Genomic DNA, 22,086 nt, shown 5'->3' with positions numbered 1-22,086 from the left:
TCATGGATAGTATTTCTTTATAGAATCAGAGTTCATAGGATCAAATCTTCTCCATCCATTCCTGTCAGTGTCAATGCTCATCTTAAGAATGCCATCTTTACTAGATAGGGACCTTCATAATTGGGCACCCCTTTACTACAGTCTTTGCTAGGTAGTGGTATAATTTTTCTTAACATGAGATCTCCTTCCTTAAACTCTCTCAGTCGAACTTTTTTGTCATACACTTTAGCCATCCTTCTTTAGGGGTGATGACAAATTACAGCTAATCTATTCTCACTAATCATGTTTAGTTGCTCATATTGTATTTTAGCCCATTTAGCCTCCTCAAGCTTAGATTCCATGAGGACCTTTCAAGAGGGAATCTCCACTTCCATCGACATCACTACCTCCATCCTGTAAGCTAGTGAGTAAGGTGTAGCTCCAATTAATGTCCTTCATGTTATTCGATATGCATAAAGAGCACAAGAAAGCCATTCATGCCAATCTTTGTAGGTAACCACCATTTTCTGGACAATCTTTTTTATGTTTTTATTAACAACTTAAATGGCGTCGTTCATCTTTGGTCTATAGAGAAATGAATTAGAATGCTTGATTTTCCACTTAACACATAATTCTACGATCATCTTCCCATTAAAGTTCTGGGCATTATTGGTTACTAGGTAAACGATTTGCGTGGGATAAGGTGGACCCTATCAGAGAAATGCATGGCTTTTCAGGTAAATCATACCTAGAAATTAGGTCTCTCTCAATAAATCGTTTGACCACCTTCTGAGTCATATGGCATATGAGGTGCATTGATTTTGTCACTATACACATGACATTTATGATATTTTTGGACAAATTGTATGCGATCTTTTTCTATAGTCATCCAAAAATACCCATTTGTTTACATTTGCCTAGCCATCGTGTGCCCATTTGTATATGTGGTGCAGATCCCTCCATTTATCTTATCGAAATCTTCCGCCAGTTTGGAGAGATATTCTTGGTATGGTCTCAGTTTCTTATCTTTGATTTTCCATTCACCTTTTACCTGGTAGATTATCAATATTGAGTCCCCAAATACTTCTAACTTCCTTATCTTCATCTCCAATGCATCTTCCAATCCATGAATACAAGCCTCGTACTCAGTCATATTGTTTGTGCAATTAAATTGTAGCTTGATTGAAATAAGATATTGCTTTCCCTCGGGGGATGTAATATCCTAATTTTTTCAGAGCCAAAATTGATGGTAATTTTATTTTATTTATAAGCTATTACATTCTCGGTGCTTCTCATAATAGCATTCTTGAAATTAGTAGATAGGATCCATTCATTAATACAGTACAATACACATATGATTGTGTAAATCAACATCTCCATAAAAGTACTCAATACACATACCCAAAACATTATATTTACATATGCATAAGTTTACATTATATCATAATATTTACATATTGCAATCATTACAAGTTATATACAAAAGTGTCGAACGACAATTACATAATAAATACATTCATTCATACAAAATACATAATAACTTAAACATGTGAATACATATTTCTTTTCAAAATATGTGGACCCGTGGAATGGGATTCCTTATGCACCTTGTTAGTGTGACGTCCCTGCTAAAATACAAAATAAATACAAGAATTAAAAATAATTAAAAACGTGACAATAGATAACTAAAAGAACATTATCGTTACTTTCCGTTTATAGCCTAAATGAATATGATCCTTTCATTACTCCTTCCATATATAATACAACCATTATTATTTCATCAACTATTGAAACTAATTATAATATTCAAACTTGGTCATCCATCTCGGATGCCATTAACCGAAGCTAATCATCGAACTCAACCCGACTATCACTTTAAGATGTCATTAGCTGAAGCTAATCATAATGCTAATCTTGGCCATCCTTCTAGGATGACATTAGCCGAAGTTAATCATAATACTCATTCAAATATTCCATGAACAATTTAGTATTCACTACAACACAATAATAGATCTTTCATAATGAATTCACTTAGGAGAATTAACATTATGCTAGAAAGGGGTGGAAACCACCTACTTGTTCCTTCATGTCCTCATCCGGTTGAAGGTTCAATCCCGATCGTACCACCTGACACATCAAATGATCACTAATCAGTATATTCGTATCTAGAAATCACATAAGCCATCATCATACATATTCCAAGAATACACATGTTCACATTCAAGTGTTCCACACATCATACAATCATATAATGAAAGTCATCATATCAAGACGCTTCTCTTTATTTTAAACGTCGGTCACCCACATATGTCCTAGTGTTTAGTTCTTGAGTTTTGTAGTGAATTAGGTCAGACTAATGATGAAATCGTCACAAGAATTAAATCATTTTTGATATAGAATTCATCAACAAAACTAAGCCGCTGCTATTGCAAAAAGTCGTCAATGAAAACTAGATCGCTGGCGACACAAAAATCATCAGCAAAAATTGGGTTGTTGTGACACACAGAGATCGTCAATGAAATAAGTTTATGGTTGACGCATGGAACTCAAAATTTTTCAGTGACAACTAGGACGCTGGTGAAATAGAAATTATCAGCGAAACAAGTTTACAGCTGACACGTGGAACTAAGAATTTGTTAGTGACAACTAGGACACTGGTGAAAAAGAAATTGTCAGCGAAACAAGTTTACGGCTGATGCGTGGAATTCATAATTCATCTGCGACAACTAGGTCACTGGTGACACAAAAACCATAAGCAAAACTGGTTCACAGATGACGCATGGAAGTAAGAATTCATTAGCATGAAGTAAGAATTCATCAGTGACAACTTGGTCACTAGTGATATAGAATCATTAGCGAAATAGGTTTACAGCTAATGTATGGAACTCAAAATTCATCAACGATAATTGAGTCGCTAGTGGCACATAAATCATCAGCGAAACTAGTTCACGGTTGACGCATGGAACTCAGAATTCATCAGCAAATAATTTACAGTTGACTCAAAAATCATTGATGAAATCTGAATCGTTGCCGACCTAGAAATCATCAACACAATCAAGTTCTACAACTAACGCATGGAATCATTAGCGCATACAATCTACTGTTGACTCAGAAATTGTTGATGAAAACTGAGTCACTACCGACCTAGAAATCATCAACAAAATCTATATCATTGTCGATTCAGAAATTGTCAGCGATGATTGAGTCATTTTTGGTTTTATTCTTTCCCTCGACATAGTGTAAGGTTTACTGTAACACCCCCTACTTGGAGATAAAAAACAACACTCTTATGTCAACCGAAAACAAAGAATTATATATATATATATATATATATATATATATATATATATATATATATTCATGGTTTTCATATTAAAATTTACCAAAATTTCGATGGAGTCCCCCCTATACCGGAAGGTCTCAAGTTATTGATATGTAGCCTATTTACACTTCTAATAACTCGCATTTCATAACTTAATCCCGACCCAATTGTCTTGGGTTTTAATTTCCACAATATTCTCACACCTATTACCATGATATTCATGATATACATTATATAACAAAATATCATTATGGATGAAAATAAAAGTAAATACTTAGACATGAAAGATAGTTACATGAACTATAGAGATTAAGTTCGTTTAATCAAGTTTAAACATTAATTATACAAATTAAGTTATACACATATTTTCATGTTTACAAAATATAAGGGTATACCCCTTATAACCTAAATTACAAGAAGGGAAACATAAGATAGGATCTACTCCTGTCGTGCATGCGATATTCCTGAAACAAAATACATATTATTGAAAGGTGATTATCACATAAAAAGAAATAACAACAGGAAATCAAGCAATTTTAAAAAGGTAACATGCATTCATATTTTGTTCCTTTCTCCTTTCTGGTTTTCATTAGAATCTCTTCCTTATTCAAACTATTAATAACCATTCCCTCTTTCACTATTAACCTCCATTCCAGACTTTATAAGATCAAACATGATTATCTTTATTTAACCCATTTTTGATACGCCTTTCATTGGTATCATCATCATCATCATCCCATAGGAGTCGAAACATGGTGATCCCCTTACCCAGGATCCTAACATACACTAAATGTATGCTAGCCAAAACATGGCGATCCCCTTACCCGGGATCCTAACATACATTGAATGTATGGTAGTCCAAACATGGCGATCCCCTTACCCGGGATCCTAACATACATTGAATGTATGCTAGTCCAAACATGACGATCCCCTTACCCGGGATCCTAACATACACTAAATATATGCTAGTTTACGCTTCAAATCACACTTCTCATATTTCATTTATCAGTGATAATTTCATCACTTAGCAATTCACAGAACAACCTTTCCCCTTGAGTATATATACATTCGATAATTCACATTTTACATCAGTAATATATATTAAAACATGGAATTTACATAGAAGGTAATGGTATGATCCACCTACCTGCAATAGAAGCTCTACTTGTGCTCCCCTGCTGCTGTTGTTGCACCACGCATGTGGTCTCTCCTGCAAATCACAGGTTTATCTCATAAATTTTCCTCACTCAAGGATATGTTTTATAATAACCATATCAATAACCAATAAGTCTTTCTTTCAGTCATTTCTTAGTACTTTATGTTTTTCTCATTTCACTCATTTTTATTATCGTTCTTTGTCCAATCCTAGTTATCATTTATTTCTTTAACTATATCTGGAGTTATAGAATTCCGATTCAAATGAATTTTATGTTGTTGGAAAGATAAGACATGAGGCTACAAGTTCTATGATTTAAGGAGAACCTAGTTCTGCGTCTAAGATAGTCAAAATTGCTCATCAACAAACACTTGGACTGTTACTATCTATTTTTTGAATTGTTACTGTCTGACCTCTCCTCAGATTTTTAACTATATCTGGAGTTATGGAACTTCGATTCAAGTGAAATTTGTGTCGTGGAAAGCTAAGACATGAGGCTACAAGTTCTATGATTTGAGGAGAACCCAGTTCTGCATTTAAGATAGTCAAAATTGCTCATCAACAAACACTTGGACTGTTACTGTCCAATTGTTACTGTCCATTTTTGAACTGTTACTGTATGATCTCTCCTCATATTTTTAACTATATCTTGAGTTATAGAACTCTGATTTAAGAGAAATTTATGTCGTTGGAAAGATAAGACATGAGGCTACAAGTTCGATATTTAAGAAGAACCTAGTTCTGCCTCTAAGATAGTCAAAATCGCTCATCAACAAACACTTGGACTGTTACTGTCCGTTTTTTAAACTGTTACTGTCTGATCTCTCCTCAGATTTCTAACTATTTCTAGAGTTATAGAACTCCAATTTAAGCACAATTTATGTCGTTGGAAAGCTAAGACATGAGGCTACAAGTTCTATGATTTGAGGAGAACCCAGTTCTGCCTCTAAGATAGTCAAAATCGCTCATCAACAAACACTTAGACTGTTACCGTCCGTTTTTTAAACTGTTACTGTCTGACCTCTCCTCAGATTTGTAACTATATCTGGAGTTGTAGAACTCCTATTCAAACAAAATTTGTGTCATTCGAAAGCTAAGACATGAGGTTACAAGTTCTATGATATGAGGAGAACCCAGTTCTACCTGTAAGATAGTCAAAATTACTCATCAACAAACACTTGGACTGTTATTGTTTGTTTTTTGAACTGTTACTGTCTTACCTCTCATCATATTTTAACTATATCTGGAGTTCTAGAACTCCGATTCAAGCAAAATTTATGTCGTTAGAAAGATAAGACATGAGGCTATAAGTTCTATGTTTTGAGGAGAACCCAGTTCTACCTCTAGGATAGTCAAAATTGCTCATCACAAACACTTGGACTGTTACTATCTGTTTTTGAACTGTTATTGTCTGACCTCTCCTTAAATTTTTAGCTATATCTGGAGTTATAGAACTCCTATTCAAGTGAAATTTATGTCGTTGGAAAGCTAAGACATGAGGCTACAAGTTCTATGATTTGAGGAGAACCCAGTTCTGCCTTTAAAATGGTCAAAATCGCTCATCAACAAACACTTGAACTGTTACTGTCCATTTTTTGAACTATTACTGTCTGACCTCTCCTCAGATTTTTAACTATATCTGGAGTTATAGAACTCAAATCTATAATTTAACATCTAGGAATCAACTCATAATCAACTTTAAAACAACTCGTAAGACCATGTTTAGAATATCTTACCCGATACGAATCAAGGTCTCGATCCCTCTTTTCTTTCTAATGACAGCCGACCCTCCCCTCTTCTCTTCTTGTTCAATTTTTTTTCTTGTAAATCCCTTTTCTACCTTTGTTTATTTTTACCTATAACCCTAAATCTTGGATGGGTTCTTGAAATTTGGTGTTTCTCTCTTGATCTGTAAAAATAGATACCAAAACTCCCTCTCTTCTTCTTCACGATAGTTGCAGATCTGTTTTTGGTAAGAGTAGTATTTCTGCTCTATAATTATTCTTATTTGCATTTAGACCCCATTTTCTTTAAATGTATTCATTTTGCCCCCACTTCTTTTTAGTTTAGTTTATTTTCTTTAATTTAATCCAGCTTTGATGATCTCGAGATTTACATTCTCCCTTTCTAATAACAAAATTTCATCCTCGAAATTCAAGTTACGTACCTATGTCGGAGAATAAGTGCGGAAAATTCTCCTTCATCTCGGATTCTCTTTCTCATGTTTCTTCTTCTATTCGAGAGCTTCTCCATAATACTCTCACCAAGGGAACTCTCTTATTCCTCAACAACTTCTCATCTCGATCTAAGATCTTGACATGCTTAGTTTTCATGGTTAAATCCCCTTTAATCTTCAAAGGAACCTGTGGCAATACCCTTGAGGGGTCTATCTTGGCCTTTCACAATAATGACACATGGAACACATTGTGAATCTTATCCAAATATATAGGCAATTCTAATTGATAAGCAACGGGCCCGATTCTTTCTTTAATCTGAAAAGGGCCACTATATCTCGGGGCTAATTTTCCTTTTACTCCAAATCGAAAGATGCCTTTCTAAGGAGCCACCTTCAAAAATACTTTATTCCCCACTTGGAATTCCAACGGCCTTCTTCGGCGATCTGCATAACTTTTTTTGTCTATCTTGGGTTTCCTTCATCCTGTTTTTTATCACCCTCACTTTGTCAGTTGTCAGTTGCAACATTTCAGGTCCCAACAACTTCCTTTCTCCTACTTCCTCCCAACAAATTAGGGTACGACATTCTCCTCTATTTCGGATGGTAGATCATGCGGCGCTGCTGGCTGATGGTGAATCTATGGCTGGGTGTGGATGGCGCTGCTGGCTCTATGGGTGTTGCTGCGGTTGAAGAGGGGACCGTGGATCTGCCACCGATTGAAGAGGGAAGATTTGTTGGCTGTGCTGGAGGAGAAGGGTTGTTGTGGTGTTCGGCTATGAGATGAGATGGTTGGTACTGAGTGCAGCCGAGAGAGGGAAGTGGATGGCTGCTGTGGTGCTGCTTGTGGTCGGTTGAAGATGAGAGAGCTGGGTTTGTCAGCTATGGGCAGAAGCTGCCGCTGCTGGAGGTTGGCTGGAGGAGAGAAGGCTGGGTCGGTCGAGAGGAAGGTCTGTGTGCAGAGGGTAACGGCTGTGGTTTGGAGATGAGAGGCTGTGAACAGGGAAGATGAAGGGGAGAGGTTTGTGGCGGAGTGGCTGCTCCGGTTAGAGGGGTCTATGTGAGGGAGAAAGATTCCAGCCGGGGGGGCTCTTTTCTTTGGCCAAAATCGGGGCGCCGGCTTGGGTGAAGAGATAGATTTTTTAGGGTTTTTTTTGTGGTTTAGGGTTTCTTTGTAATTCCCCTTTATTGTTCAAAATTGCCCCCCTTTTTATGTGTGTTGAAGACCAGTATTTATAGGCAAAAATATTGCTAGGTTTTCAAACTTGGTCCCTCAACTTTTTTTTTTGTAAATTTTGATTTTTCTTATTTTTTTTGTATTTTTTGAAAACGAGCAATATCAACATCGACTCAATGAGGAAAATCAATGATTTTAAAAATAATACGTTAAAAGTTGAACGTGTTCCAAACATCTTTGAAAATTTAAATTCTTTTGAGACGATGCTAAAAACGATACAAATGTATTAAAAACGTATTTTTTTTGCTTTTTCAATGTTTTTCGCTATTTTTGAATTTTTCTGAAAATTTATCAAAACATGAGTCAAAAATTGGGTAGCAACAATTGTTATTATTATTATTTATAATTTATATAGTTAACCTCCATGTGGTTCGATCTCAGTCTTTCCGGGTTATTTATTACTTCAACACTCCTACACTTGGTATAAGACATCAATCTTTTAATCGTGTCAAGTTTTTGGCGCCGTTGCCGGGGAAGTAAATTCTTGTATAAATTATAATATTTATTTTATTTTCTCTTTTCACTTTTCATTTTATCTATCTTTTGTTTCTTTTGTTTTGTTTTGTTTTGTTTTGTTTTCTTCCTTTTATTCTCTTCTTACACATGCATGAGAGTTTGGTCACGTACATTAAGTGGTAGACTTTGTAGGGTATCCTCATCATTTTCAGAAAATATGGTCGAAGAAGATAACCAGTCGCTTCATAATGAGAATAATGGTGTTAGAACACTTAGAGACCACATGAATCCTATAAGAACCAGTGCACCCTCATGCATAGTTTTCCCCCCTAATGCATCTCATTTTAATTTTAAGTTATGCATTATTCAACTTTTACCTTCTTTTCATGGCTTAAACCTAGAAAATCTATACTTGCATTTGAGAGAATTTGAGAAGGTCTGTAACACCTATAATGACTTAAATTGTAGCATGAACACCATCAAATTAAAGCTTTTTTCTTTTTCATTAAAAGATAAAGCTAAAACATGGCTACAAAATTTGAGACGAGGATCCATTTGTACTTGGGATGAAATGCAACAACTTTTAAAGAAGTTTTTTTCCGTCTCACAGAACAAACTCTTTCAAAAGACAAATCATCACTTTCATTCAAAAACAAAGAGAAACATTTTACCAATGTCGGGATAGGTATCGAGACTTGCTTAATACATGCCCTCATCATGGTTTTGAAACATGGACATTGGTTTCACATTTTTATAAAGGGTTAACACCTAAAGATAGACAAATGGTGGAATTGATGTGCAATGGAACGTTTGAAGATAAAGACCCTAATGAAGCAATGAAGTACCTAGACTTGCTAGCTGAAAATGCTCAAAATTGGAACACTACAGGCACTTATGAGGCACCAAGTAAAAGTCAACCTCATATATCTAGTGGAGGAATGTACAACCTCAAGGAAGATCATGACCTCCAAGCCAAGTTTGCATCTTTAGCTAGAAAAGTCGATGCACTAGAATTCAAAAAAGTGGTCAATTAAAATTTGTTCAAGACATTGTGTGCCAAATCTGTGAAATCAATGAACACTCAACCAATGACTATTTAACTTTGCCTTCTTTTAAGGAATGTCTCCATGAACAAGCATATGCTTTAAATAGTTTCCAAAGGCCCAATTAGAACCCATACTCACAAACATACAACCCTGGTTGGAGAAATCACCCAAATTTCAGTTGGAAGAGTGATAATAATAATGCACAAACTTCACAGCCACCGTTTCAAGCACACCATAATTTCCAAAATTCTTATGGATATGCACCTCCTTATGCTCCACCTCCTAGAAGAAATCTTGAGAAAACATGGCATGCATTCATTGAAAAGCAGGAGACAATCAACACTCAACCTGCTCAAAGCATGACAGATTTTAAAGATACTCTTGCAAAATTGGCATCTGCTCTTAGTTTTCAAGAGAAAGGTAAGTTTCCATCTCAACCACAACAAAATCCCAAGGGGCAATACAATGAAAATTCAAGTAGTTCTGGAAGCCAACACATGGATCAAGTCAAATCAGTCATTACTCTCCACAGTGGTAAGGTTATGGAAAAACCCATTCTTGAACATTGTGAGAAAGATGATGAGTTAGTCTTTGAGGGTAAGGAAGGGTTTTAATCTAAGCATTGCAAAGAAAAGATTGATTTCCCGCCAGCACTTTCATTTCCTCATGACATGACCAAACAAAGAAAAGTCAATCACAACTCTGAAATCTTTCAAACATGTAAGGATCAATATACCTTTATTGGATGCTATTAAACAGGTACCTTCTTATGCTAAATTTTTGAAAGATTTGTACACTGTGAAGAGAAAACTGAATGTGAAAAAGAAAGCCTTTTTAGCCGAACAAGTAGGTGCCTTTCTTCAGAACAATAATGCTTTGAAATATAAAGACCCTGGTTGTCTTACAATTTCTTGCTTTACTGGAGAACATAAAATTAAAAGAGCTGTACTTGATCTTGGAGCTAGTGTGAATTTACTTCCATATTCAGTTTTTCAGAGTCTCAATTTAGGTGAGTTAAAACCAACTTTTGCAACTCTCTTACTTGTTAATAGATCTGTAAAACTGCCTAGAGGAATAGTTGAGGATGTGTTAGTACAAGTTGATAAATTTATTTACCCTGTGGATTTTATTGTCTTGGATACACAACCTATTGAAGCATGTAATTCATTTCTTGTTTTAGAATGTTCGTTTCTTGCAACTTCTAATGCATTGATTAATTGTAGGAATGGACTGATGAAGCTATCATTTGGAAACATGACATTGGAGATGAATATTTGTAACATTTGCAAGCAACCTGGAGATGATAATAATTTAAAAGAAAATAGATTTTATTGAAAAATTAGTTCATGATCTATTTCAAACCACTTCTAGTGAAACTGAGATTGATGAATCTGACGATTTGCAAATGATTTATTTTTAGGAAGAATCAAAGGCAAATAGTTGGAGACCAAAAATTAAGGAATTGTCACCACGATCAATTGAGTCCATACCTTTAAGTGTTCAACCACCAAAACCTAATTTGAAGTCGTTACCATTCAATCTCAAATACTCATTTTTTGGAGAAAATGAAACTTTTCTAGTAATAATCTCTTCCAAAATTAATGCACATAAAAAAGGTAAGTTATTACAAACTCTAAAAATGCACAAAAATACATTAGGATGGATCATAGCTGACATAAAAGGAATTAGTCCTTTGATTTTCACACATAGGATCTATTTGGAGGAAAATGTTAAACCCTCTAAAGAAATGCAACGAAGGCTTAATCCTAATATGAAAGAAGTAGTGAAAAATAAAGTCATTAAGCTTCTAGATAATGGAATCATTTATCCTATTTCTGACAGCAAATGGGTAAGTCCTACCTAAGTTAGACCCAAAAAGTTTAGAGTCACTGTGATAACAAATGAGAAAAATGAGTTAATTCTAACTAGGACTATTACTGGTTGGCGCATGTGCATTGACTATAGGAAACTTAATTTAATGACTAGAAAAAATCATTTTCCTTTACCTTTCATGGATCAAATCCTAGAAAGAATTACAGGTGATGAATTTTATTGTTTCCTAGATGGCTATTCAGACTACAACCAAATTGAAATTGCATTGGAAGATTAAGAGAAGACTACTTTCACATGTCTAATTGCTATTTTTACATATCGAAGGATGCCTTTTGGATTATGTAATGCACCAACCACATTTCAAAGATGCATGCTCGGTATATTTAGTGATATGGTTGAATGTTTTCTTGAAATTTTTATGGATGAGTTTTCTGTTTTTGGCGATTCATTTGATGATAGTTTGACTAACTTAGAAAAGGTTTTGAGCAGGTGTGAAGAGAAGAATCTTGTACTGAATGGGAAAAATTTCACTTTATGGTAACAAACGACATTGTACTTGGTCACATTGCTTCATTGAAAGGATTTGAGGTTGACAAATCTAAAATCGAGTTAATTGCTAACTTGCCAACACCAAAATCTATTAAAGATGTTAGATCATTCTTAGGATATGTTGGTTTTTATAGAAGGTTCATTAAAGATTTTAGTGTAATATCTAAGCCCTTGAGTAACCTTCTAACAAAGGATAATATTTTTTAATGGACTGAACATTGTGAAGAAGCCTTTGTTTACTTACTTTTGCTCCTGTCATTCAACCTCCTGATTGGTTATTACCTTTCAAAATAATATGTGACGCTAGTGATTATGTCGTGGGTGTTGTCTTGGGACAAAGAAAAGATAAGAAATCTTATGTGATTTACTATGCAAGTAAAACTTTAAATAGTGCTGAAATGAATTACACCACCACTGAAAAAGAATTACTTGCAATAGTATTTGCATGTGAAAAAATTAGGTCCTATCTTGTTGGCTCACCTGTTGTTGTTTTTAGTGATCATGCAATATTGAAATATCTTCTTTCTAAGAAAGATTTTAAGGCTAGATTAGTATGGTGAATTTTGTTACTTCAATAATTTGATATCACAATCAAAGACAAGAAAGGTACTGAAAATGTTGTTGCAGATCATTTGTCAAGATTGATAATAGATTCAAAATCTGAATCACACCAATCGATGACTACTTTCCTGATGAATCTTTACTTTCTCTTAATTCAGTGCCTTGGTTTGCTAATTTTGTTTATTTTCTTGCAATAGGAGATTTGCCAGCTCATTGGAGTACTCAAGACACAAGTAAGTTTTTGAACGAAGTGAAGAACTTTTATTGGGATGATCCTTACTTATTCAAATATTGTCCTGATCAAATATTTCAAAGATGCATTCCCGACAATGAGGAAAGTAGTGTCATTAAATTTTGTCATTCTGAGGCATGTGGGGGTCATTTCTCATCAAAGAAGAAAACTGCAAAATTCTTATAATGTGGATTTTATTGGCCCACCATGTTCAAGGACACGCATGCTATAACATCACCATATTCAGGATAAAGCAACGATCTCATGTTAACTGATAAACAGAGTGACTAATTTTTTTATTTTATTTTATATATCTATTCATGGTATTTGTATTAAAGTCTACCAAAATTTCAACGAAGTCTCCCCTATACCGGGAGGCCCCAAGTTATCGACATACAACCTGTTTATACTTTTAATATACCACATCTCCTAACTCAATTCAACGGAGTTATCCTGGGTCTCAATCCCATAAACATCATCTTTCATATCAACCACAATGTTTATGATATACATTGTACAACAATTATCATTAATACATGGAATATAGTTATATAAACTATATAATTAAATTCATCTATTCAAGTTTAAACATCAATTATATGAACTGAGTTAAATAAAAGTTGTAATATTACCAAATACAAGGGTACACTCCTTAAAACCTAAATTACAAAAAATGAACCTACTAAACTAGAATCTACTCCTGTCGTGCATGCGATGATCTTGAAAACAAAATACATATTACTGAAATATGAATATCACAATAATATAGCAATACAAATATCCAGCAATTTAAAAAGGCAAACATGCATTCATATTTTATTCACTTCCTTTTGGTTTTCATTGGAGACTTTTTCTCCTTAAACTACTAAAAACCACTTCCTCTTCCATTATCAACCTCCATTCAAGATCTCATAAAACCACCCATGATTATTTCCGCTTAACAAATTACCGATACCAATTTCACTGTTATCATCATCACCCCGTAGGAGTCGATGCAAGGTGATCCCTTTACTCGGGATCCTAACATACACTAAATGTATGCTAGTCAATACATCTTGATCCCCTTACCCGGGATCCTAACGTACACTAAATGTATGCCAACCAATACATGATTGATCCCCTTATCCGGGATCCTAATATACACTAAATGTATGCTAGTCAATACATCTTGATCCCCTTATCCGGGATCCTAACATACACTAAACGTATGTTAGTCCAAACATGGCGATCTCCTTACTCGGGATCCTAACATACACTAAATGTATGCTAGTTCACGCCCCAAATCACACTTCTCATATTTCTTTGTTAACGATAATTTCATCACTTGGTAATTCACACAACAACCATTCACCTTAAATACACATACATTCAGAATACTATCCAAAATATCGGCATCATTACGCAAACTCTTCCTCCTTTCTTCTAATATCCAACGTTTGGTAATTCACATCTCACATCAATAACATATTGAACTATAGAATTTAACTAGAAAGTATAGGTGCGGATCACCTACATGCAATAGAAGCTCTACTCGTGCTCCCCTGCTGCTGCTGTTGCACCACGCTTGTGGTCCCTCCTGCAAATCACAGGTTTATCTCATAAATTTTCCTCACTCAAGGATATGTTTTATAATAATCATATCAACAACCAATAAGTCTTTCTTTCAATCATTTCTTAATATTTTACGTTCTTCTCATTTCACCCATTAATATTGTCGTTCTTTGTCCAACCCTAGTTATCATTCCTTTCTTTATATTTGGATTGTTACTGTCCAACTGTTAATGTCTCGCTTTTGAACTGTTACTGTCTCACCTCTCCTCAGATTTTTAACAATATCTGGAGTTATAGAACTCCAATTCAAGCGAGATTAGTCTCGTTGGCAAGCTAAGATATGAGGCTACAAGTTCTATGAATTAAGAAAAATCCAGTTCTAATTCCCTCATCCTCCTATTCGAAATCTTACTAAAAGTCAGGAGACGAGTCTGTCTAGAGTCATCACTCCCCTTCCCTTCACACATAACTTTCACAAACTATATTTTCCGGGTAAATTATCATGGTTTCATGTCCCCAATCACATGCCACACATAAATTAACTTAATTTTAACAACATATACTTTTTCCCCTAATTCAAGTCTAAGAACCCTAATCTATAATTCACATCAAGGCATCAATTCATTATCGAATTTGAAATGACTTATAAGATCATGTTTAGAACACCTTAACCAGTTGAAGATTTTTCAACTCCCTCATTTCTTATCTAATGATAGTCAGCCCTCTATCTTCTCTTCTTGTTCAATTTCCTTGTTAATCCCTTCCCCACAAGTGTTTATTCCATCTATAAACCCTTAATCTTAGATAGTTTTCTTGAAATTTTAGTGTTTCTCTCTTGATTTTGCAAGAATGAATACAAAAACTCCCTTTTTTCTTTCCTTGTGATTTCTGCAGATTTTTGTGAGAATAGGAGTATTTATGCCCTATAAGTTTTTTTATTTGCATTTAGGCCCCTACATCTCTTTTTTTCTTCTTATAATTAAGTTATACCTCTTTGCATTTCTTATAATTTCACCCCACAACTTTTAGTTTAATTTATTTTCTTTAATTTAATCCAACCCTCAACATTTTCGGGTTGATTTATAATGTCTCGAAATATTTCGTCCAGAAACTTATATCTAAAAATTTCTGAATTCCTGTTTTTATTTAACCATATGCATGAATTTCTTAACTTTTATTTCTCATATAGTTAGTTTGCAATCTAAGCAACCTTTATTTTTCCTTAGGGTTTACACATGCATTCTACAAAACTTGTGAAAATTATCAAAAAGTTGATATTGGTCAAAGCTAAGATCAAGATGGAACGATCCATTTATTGAGAAACATGTGTATCCTTATGAGCATAGTTTTGAAACCCGACCCGGTAATCGACCCGGTCTAATGATCGGGTCACGGGTCAGATGGGTTGACCCGGGTTAACCCGGGTCAACCCAAAAAAATATCATACTTTAATGTTACTGGGAGAACTTGGTTAAGAAATTTGAAATTCTAGAGGTGTGTGGGTAATCTTCCTTTTTTGGATTTCGTGGACTATAAAATGACACGTTGCATAGGAAGACTTCTAGATATAGATTTTTTCTTCTAATAATCAATATAAGAAGGCAGCTCCTGGAAGATTTGAATGGGACAAGCTAGCTCCTGTCTTTCCTTTATTTAAGTCGTTGTAAGCAGCTGGGGTTAAAGCTGGATATATATTGCATACTTGAAGCTTTTGAGAAGTTTCTGCTGGAGGATTTTGAAGAATATTTGAAAACTTTTGCAAGATTTTTGTTGAGATATTGAAGTAGGTTGGAGATATCTAGCTGTTAAAGGAGGGTTGTCTTCTTGTTTTGGTAAGTTAACTGAATATCTTTTCTTTGTCCCAAAATTCTGGTGGCATTTGCTTGCCCTAGTCATTAAAAACGAAGGAGATGATGTCTTTTGTATCCCTTCTCTTCTGTTTTGAGATGGTCTTTTCTGTTTCGACCGACAGCCGCTTGAATCGATAAAAGACAAAAAAAGGAAGGTAGCCAGGTCTCAGCTGGGTTTGCCCGGGTTGACCGGGTTCCGGGTCGACCCGCCGGGTCGACCGGGTTTCGCCGGGCCAACTTCTAAACGGGTTTTTACTTAGATCCGGACCGGTTTCAGGCCCGGGTCGACCGGGTCCCGGGTTGACCCACCGGGCCGGTCCGGGTTTTAAAACTATGCTTATGAGGCCTTTGATATTGAGAATCAAAAGAATGACAATGTTTTCAAGGTAAATGGACATCGTTTGAAAGTTTACTTTGATAATTTTTCAGTTGAAAATGACTTTATTGAATTGAGTGATCCTGAATATAAAGATTGATTTTTTTTCTCACATTGTTTTTGTGTTTCTTTTTTGTGTGACTTTTGTTTTGCTAGTCTCTCTCACCCCAGTCAAATGGCGGATAACGGTACTCCGTGACTCTTAAGTCGGTTCTTTTAGTTTCCCATAATAATTGAAATCTATGTATATATTTGTGCAATTCTTTGCTCTTTCTCCTTTCTTTGCATCTTTTCTCCAATTCTCATTTGAAAATGAACACCACTCTTGGAAAATTGAAAAAGTATTTTCTCGCTTTGCCTCCAAATGTAATTGCAAAAATTTATTGCGTTAGGTGTAAAAGATTGAGGTTGTTAATGAATCATGGAATTTCTGAAGATATTTGCTGGCTAATTGAAGCAAAGGTCTAATTATTAGGTGAATCCTCCAATTCTTTCATTTCATACATACTTGGAACAGGTAAAAGCACTTTTACAAAGAAACGTTGTGCAAAATGACTGAAAGTCTATCACCGATGTGCCAGATGGACTTGTAATGCACAATGTCGTTCTTTAAGAATGGTATCTATAAACCGTGAAGATAAAATACAATTCATTAAGGATGGCTTGAGTAAGGGGTCTTTAGATAATCTTCTGTTGACTCTTGAGACGCATCCTAGTAGCAATGTGCATCGTGCAATTCATGATTTATGACCACAATTCCATAAAGAACATGCTTGACATAGTCTTGGGAATCTGACTAAAAAAGACCTTGTTTGCCAGTTTTTAAAAAAACTGGATGGGAAGCCCATCCCCGACCCATATAGGGCGTTTAAGCCGTTCTTGGACGTAAAACCAAGGGAAGATGTGAGCCATAATCATAACTACCTGTACATACCCATGCCTTTTCAAAATAAATAAATAAATAAAGAGAGAGTGAGACTCCAGTTGGCCTACATATAGGTGGTATGATTGCATTTTTAATTTCTCATCTATAAAATCTTATCTTCCTTCCCTTCATTTCTACTCAACCCATGCATTCAACAGATATAGAAGTGTGTAGAAATGGTAGGTTTCTCAAGTCATCACATAAAAAATATTTGTGTTTTCGGTGGATCCAGTCCTGGGAAGGAAATAGAGTTTTTAGAATCAGCAAATCATCTTGGTTAGATACTAGCTGAGAGAAAGATTTATTTAGTGTATGGGGGAGGCAGTCTTGGGTTAATGGGGGGTGGTTCACTAGCTGCATTTTTAAGAGGCAGTCAAGTTTTGGAGGTGTACCTAAAACTTTAGCAAAAGGGGACATCATTGGAAAAACAATTGGAGAGGAACTACAAGTCTCCACAATGTCTGATTGAATGAATGCGATGTTTAACCATGCTAATGCCTTCATTGCTTGACCAGGTGGTCTGGAAACATTGGAAGAGATCTTTCATATTTCTTCTTGGGCCCAACTGCACATTCACCATAAATCCATAGGTCTGTTAAATGTTAATGGTTTTTATGATAATTTGTTGTCTTTTCTTGATCATGCTGTGAAACATAAATTTCTAACATCTTCGACATGACAAATCATACTCTCTGCTACTATTGCTAAACAATTGATTGACCAACTACAATCTTTCATCCCTGTAATTGATCCCTCCATAAGTCGTATAAATTGGTCAACTAAGGAAAGTTGTAAAAAGCTTAGATTTGATTTGAGCCTTCGTTTGTGAAACCTTGTGTCTTTTAGTTTTATTAATAACATTTTATTTTGTTTTGTTATTTCTTATATTTGTTTAAGTGTGTTTCAGGTTTGTCAGTGTTCACTGTTTCAGGTGATGTCTTCTATACTCTATTTTTCTACCTTAGGACATTAAGGACAATGTCTCGTTTTGGTTAGGGGGAGAGGGTAGTAGTTGACATTAAAAAAAAACTTACTAACTCTTTTTGTTATTTTTAAAACCATTTGACAAAATTGTTATTAGGATGGCAGAGTAAGGAAGAATTTTATTGACTCTTAAGACATATCTTAGTAAATATTCTTATCAAGGTCTATCAGAATACTTCTTGAAATATTCAGGTTTACAAACTCTCGCATTGTTATCACATGATTCTGCTCATATACTCATTTAACAAGTATTCTTAAACCTTAATTTTCACACACACACTTTAACATATGATTGTGGGTTGCACATTGGTATTACATTATTTATGTTCTTTTGTTAAAGGTAACAACTAAGGGAAAGGGATATTATATAATTTGCAAAAGAAAAAAAATAAAATTAAAATTAAAAAAAAATTGATGATAATAAAAACATAGATAAGTTTGGTTTCGTAGCCTCTCCAACCTTAGCAATTAAGCCCGAAGGGGTGTTTTAACACCTAATACCCTAAAGTCAACTGCCTTGGGAGCTATTGGCCCAACGCTTACATGGGTTAAGGAGAAAAGCTTAAGGGAATCAAGCATTGCACTATCTACGTATCAGTATCTGCAACCCGAGTTACTAAGCTCGTAGAGGTGTCTTAACACCTAATGCCCTAAGGCCAACTGGTATGGGAGTCATTAGCCGAAAGCTCGTTACATGAGTTAAAGATGCATTGTGTTTTAAGTTATATGTATATATATTAAAAAAAGATAATAATCCCAACCCAAGGAAGTTAACCTTAAACATTAGAACAAAAATTGTGTTTTCTTCCAAGTAAAGCCCCACAACTATATGTTGATATATTGAGCACAAAAGGAAGGTTTATTAATATCTTGTTTAAGAAGTATGAAGCAAATATATAAATTTAATGAGAGTTTGTTTACTTGGATAGATTAATGGAAGTTGAATGATGAATGTCTTGCTCTATGGAACTTGCAAATTGTTTTTCTATTTTAACACTTTGATTACTAGGGACTAGTAATAAGCTGGTTGGGAGGTATAATTAGTACTTAAAAGTGCATTTTTATCAAGGTTTTATATCAGCATTTGCATTTAAAGCATCAACTACTCCTTAACTTAAGCATGTTTTATAATAACAAATCTGATAATATAAGATAGCCTTAATTTATGGTAAATACTCATTTTAAATGCAGGCCTACCACACAAATCAAATGATTGATTGATGAGTTCAACTACTGAAATTGAGAAGATAAAGAGAGGGTTAAGCTTAGAAAAGAGATGCTGGTACAGTCCAAACTGGAACACTATTCAGTCATTGGGTCATATCTAGTGCTGTAGATCTTGGATTTCAATTTGGTTTATATGGCTAGAAAGCTAAGACATGGGCCTAAAACATTCATGGGAATCCAAGACTCAATTCTTCTGTTTGGAAGTCCAAATCTTAGCAACAATAGAGAAGTCAGAATCTGTCCTGCAGCCCAAACACTGTTCAGTGTTCAGCCCATATTTCGAGTTCAAGAAGTCCAAATACACCGATTCTTTTTTTGTTGGAAAGCTGAGACAATTTCCTAGAACTTTCATAGGACAATCGGTTCAAATTCTGACGTTAGCAATTATGTTTTGTTCAGACAAGAAGATAAGAATTGCCACTAAGTGAAGATGTGGCCACCCACTTAACAATTAGTCATCAAATCAATAGTTTCAAATTTTGGCCTATAAAAGGAGGCATTTGCCACCTATTTAGGCATCTTGGTTTTTAGATCAAGATCATGTTCTTGCTCTCTCTTTATATTTTTGTAATGCTTAAGTTTTGTTTATATTAATCTCTTGTTTATGCTTTTCATTTCTTTTCCTTTACTTCGATCCCGATCTTGCCGAGTTATTTATTAGTTCGACACTCCTACACTTGGGAGAAGACATCAATCTTTGGGTCATCTCAATATCTTAGTGTCATATCTTGATTTTGAAATTATTTAGACATAATTTGTTAGGTTATTTCTGAAAATTACAAAACAAATTCATAATGGGTAGTTTGGCGTCAATATCTTTCTTTATTTGATAGTTTTGGCTAAGTAATAAAACTTTGCTTAGTTTGAGGTATTTGAGTATTATTTCATTAGTTTTATTATTCTCTAAATTTTTTATATGTCTTCACATCATTTATATTTTGCACAAATTCATTTTGTTATTCGTATTTTCATATTTATAGTTTTGTATTGACAATTTTTAATTTTTATTGCTTTTTGAGTCTATATATTATTGTGGATTGCATAACTGGACCTGTTTGAGAGTGTGGTTGTGGTTGTGGGTTCTTTTCAAAGTATTTTTCATTCCAAAATGTATCAAAATGATGTTGTTTTCATTTTTTAAAAATTATTTTTGAGATCAGCGCATCAAAACAATCCAAAAAATTAATTTTTAGAAAAAAAATTGAATTTGTTTTCAAAATTTTTTGGAAACGAGGGTTGACCCGCATTTCCAAACACTCTTTAAGTTGTTAATTATGTTTTGAATTGTTGTGATATAGTGCCTTTAAGAATCAAATTTTTGGAGATTGAGTGAAAAAAAGTGAAAATGTCAGCATATTATTGTGAAAAGCCAAGAATTTGAATGAAACACGAGAGAAGTAACATCTATTGAATGTAAACATTGGAGGAAGTGTGTGAGGATATATTTCTATTACTACTAACATGATTTTCAGATCTTGACGATGTCAACCATAAGTGGGTCATCACCTCCAAAGAATAAGAACAATTCAGAATTGGGGGTTATTTGGATATACAACAACAATTGGAGGTGATGAACTTAAGGTTTAGAGAGGCTATGAATGAGATGAATATATTGAGAATCGAAGTAGCTAGTCTTCGAGATGGGCCAGTTTGTAGATATCCCAAGGGTAGAGGCCTGCGTGATGAGCTATTTCACCTCTAGAGGAGTTTACAGCTGAGAATATAGGTAAAGAGATCAATGATTTGGATCATAAATATAGTGTTAGGATTCGACAACCTAGAACCCACAAACATGGGTGAGTTCGACCACATGATTAATTCTTCTATAGGAGAGCAAATAGCAATGATGATTTTTGTGATGGTTTGAACAAAAAATTAAGTATTAAGATGAAGATTTCAACTTTTTAAAGCAAAATTAATCATGAGACATATTTGAAGTGGGAGAAGGAAGTAGAGTTGATCTTTGATAACAGGAAAATAAGGTTAAACTTGTTGTTATTGAATTTATTTACTATATATTTCAAAATTTTCAAGTTATAACTCAATGTATATTTTGTTTAGTTTTATTAATTTGATGATAAAAAAGTATTACAAGGAAGTTATATATCAATTAAATTAAATTAAATCATATCCTAAGCAATTTTTAAAATGTTCTACATCGATATGATTTATTAAAAAGAATTTATCAAATTTTCTTAGTGCAAACCTAATATTTAAATTCATAAAATAAAAGAAAGGATTGTATGTACATAACTCTTTGTTTTAAATAAATTTATAGCTAAGAACAAAATTATGTTTAAAAAAATTGGTATGGATTTCTTAACAGATTTTCGAATTTGTAGAATTGTAGATAGATCTTTTTCTTTTAAGGAATCGCTATGCCTAATCTAAATTAATTATTCATTTTTCTCTTAGATGTTTGTATAAAGCCCGTTCTTTTTTTTGTGGGATATATTATATGTTGGATTAGTTTTGGTAAGAAGTTTTATTACACATGGGATTCCAATTGAAATTTTAATGTTAAGAAAGGGATAACATATGTCTATTGGTTAATCTTATACGAATCCAATAACTCCAAGAAATCTACTTTTATTCTAAAGAAAATTTCGGACCATACATATTTCTTAAT

This window comes from Populus nigra, chromosome 7 (genome assembly GCF_951802175.1).
Source record: "Populus nigra chromosome 7, ddPopNigr1.1, whole genome shotgun sequence".
Taxonomy (NCBI): domain Eukaryota; kingdom Viridiplantae; phylum Streptophyta; class Magnoliopsida; order Malpighiales; family Salicaceae; genus Populus; species Populus nigra.
This window is presented reverse-complemented; position numbering follows the sequence as displayed.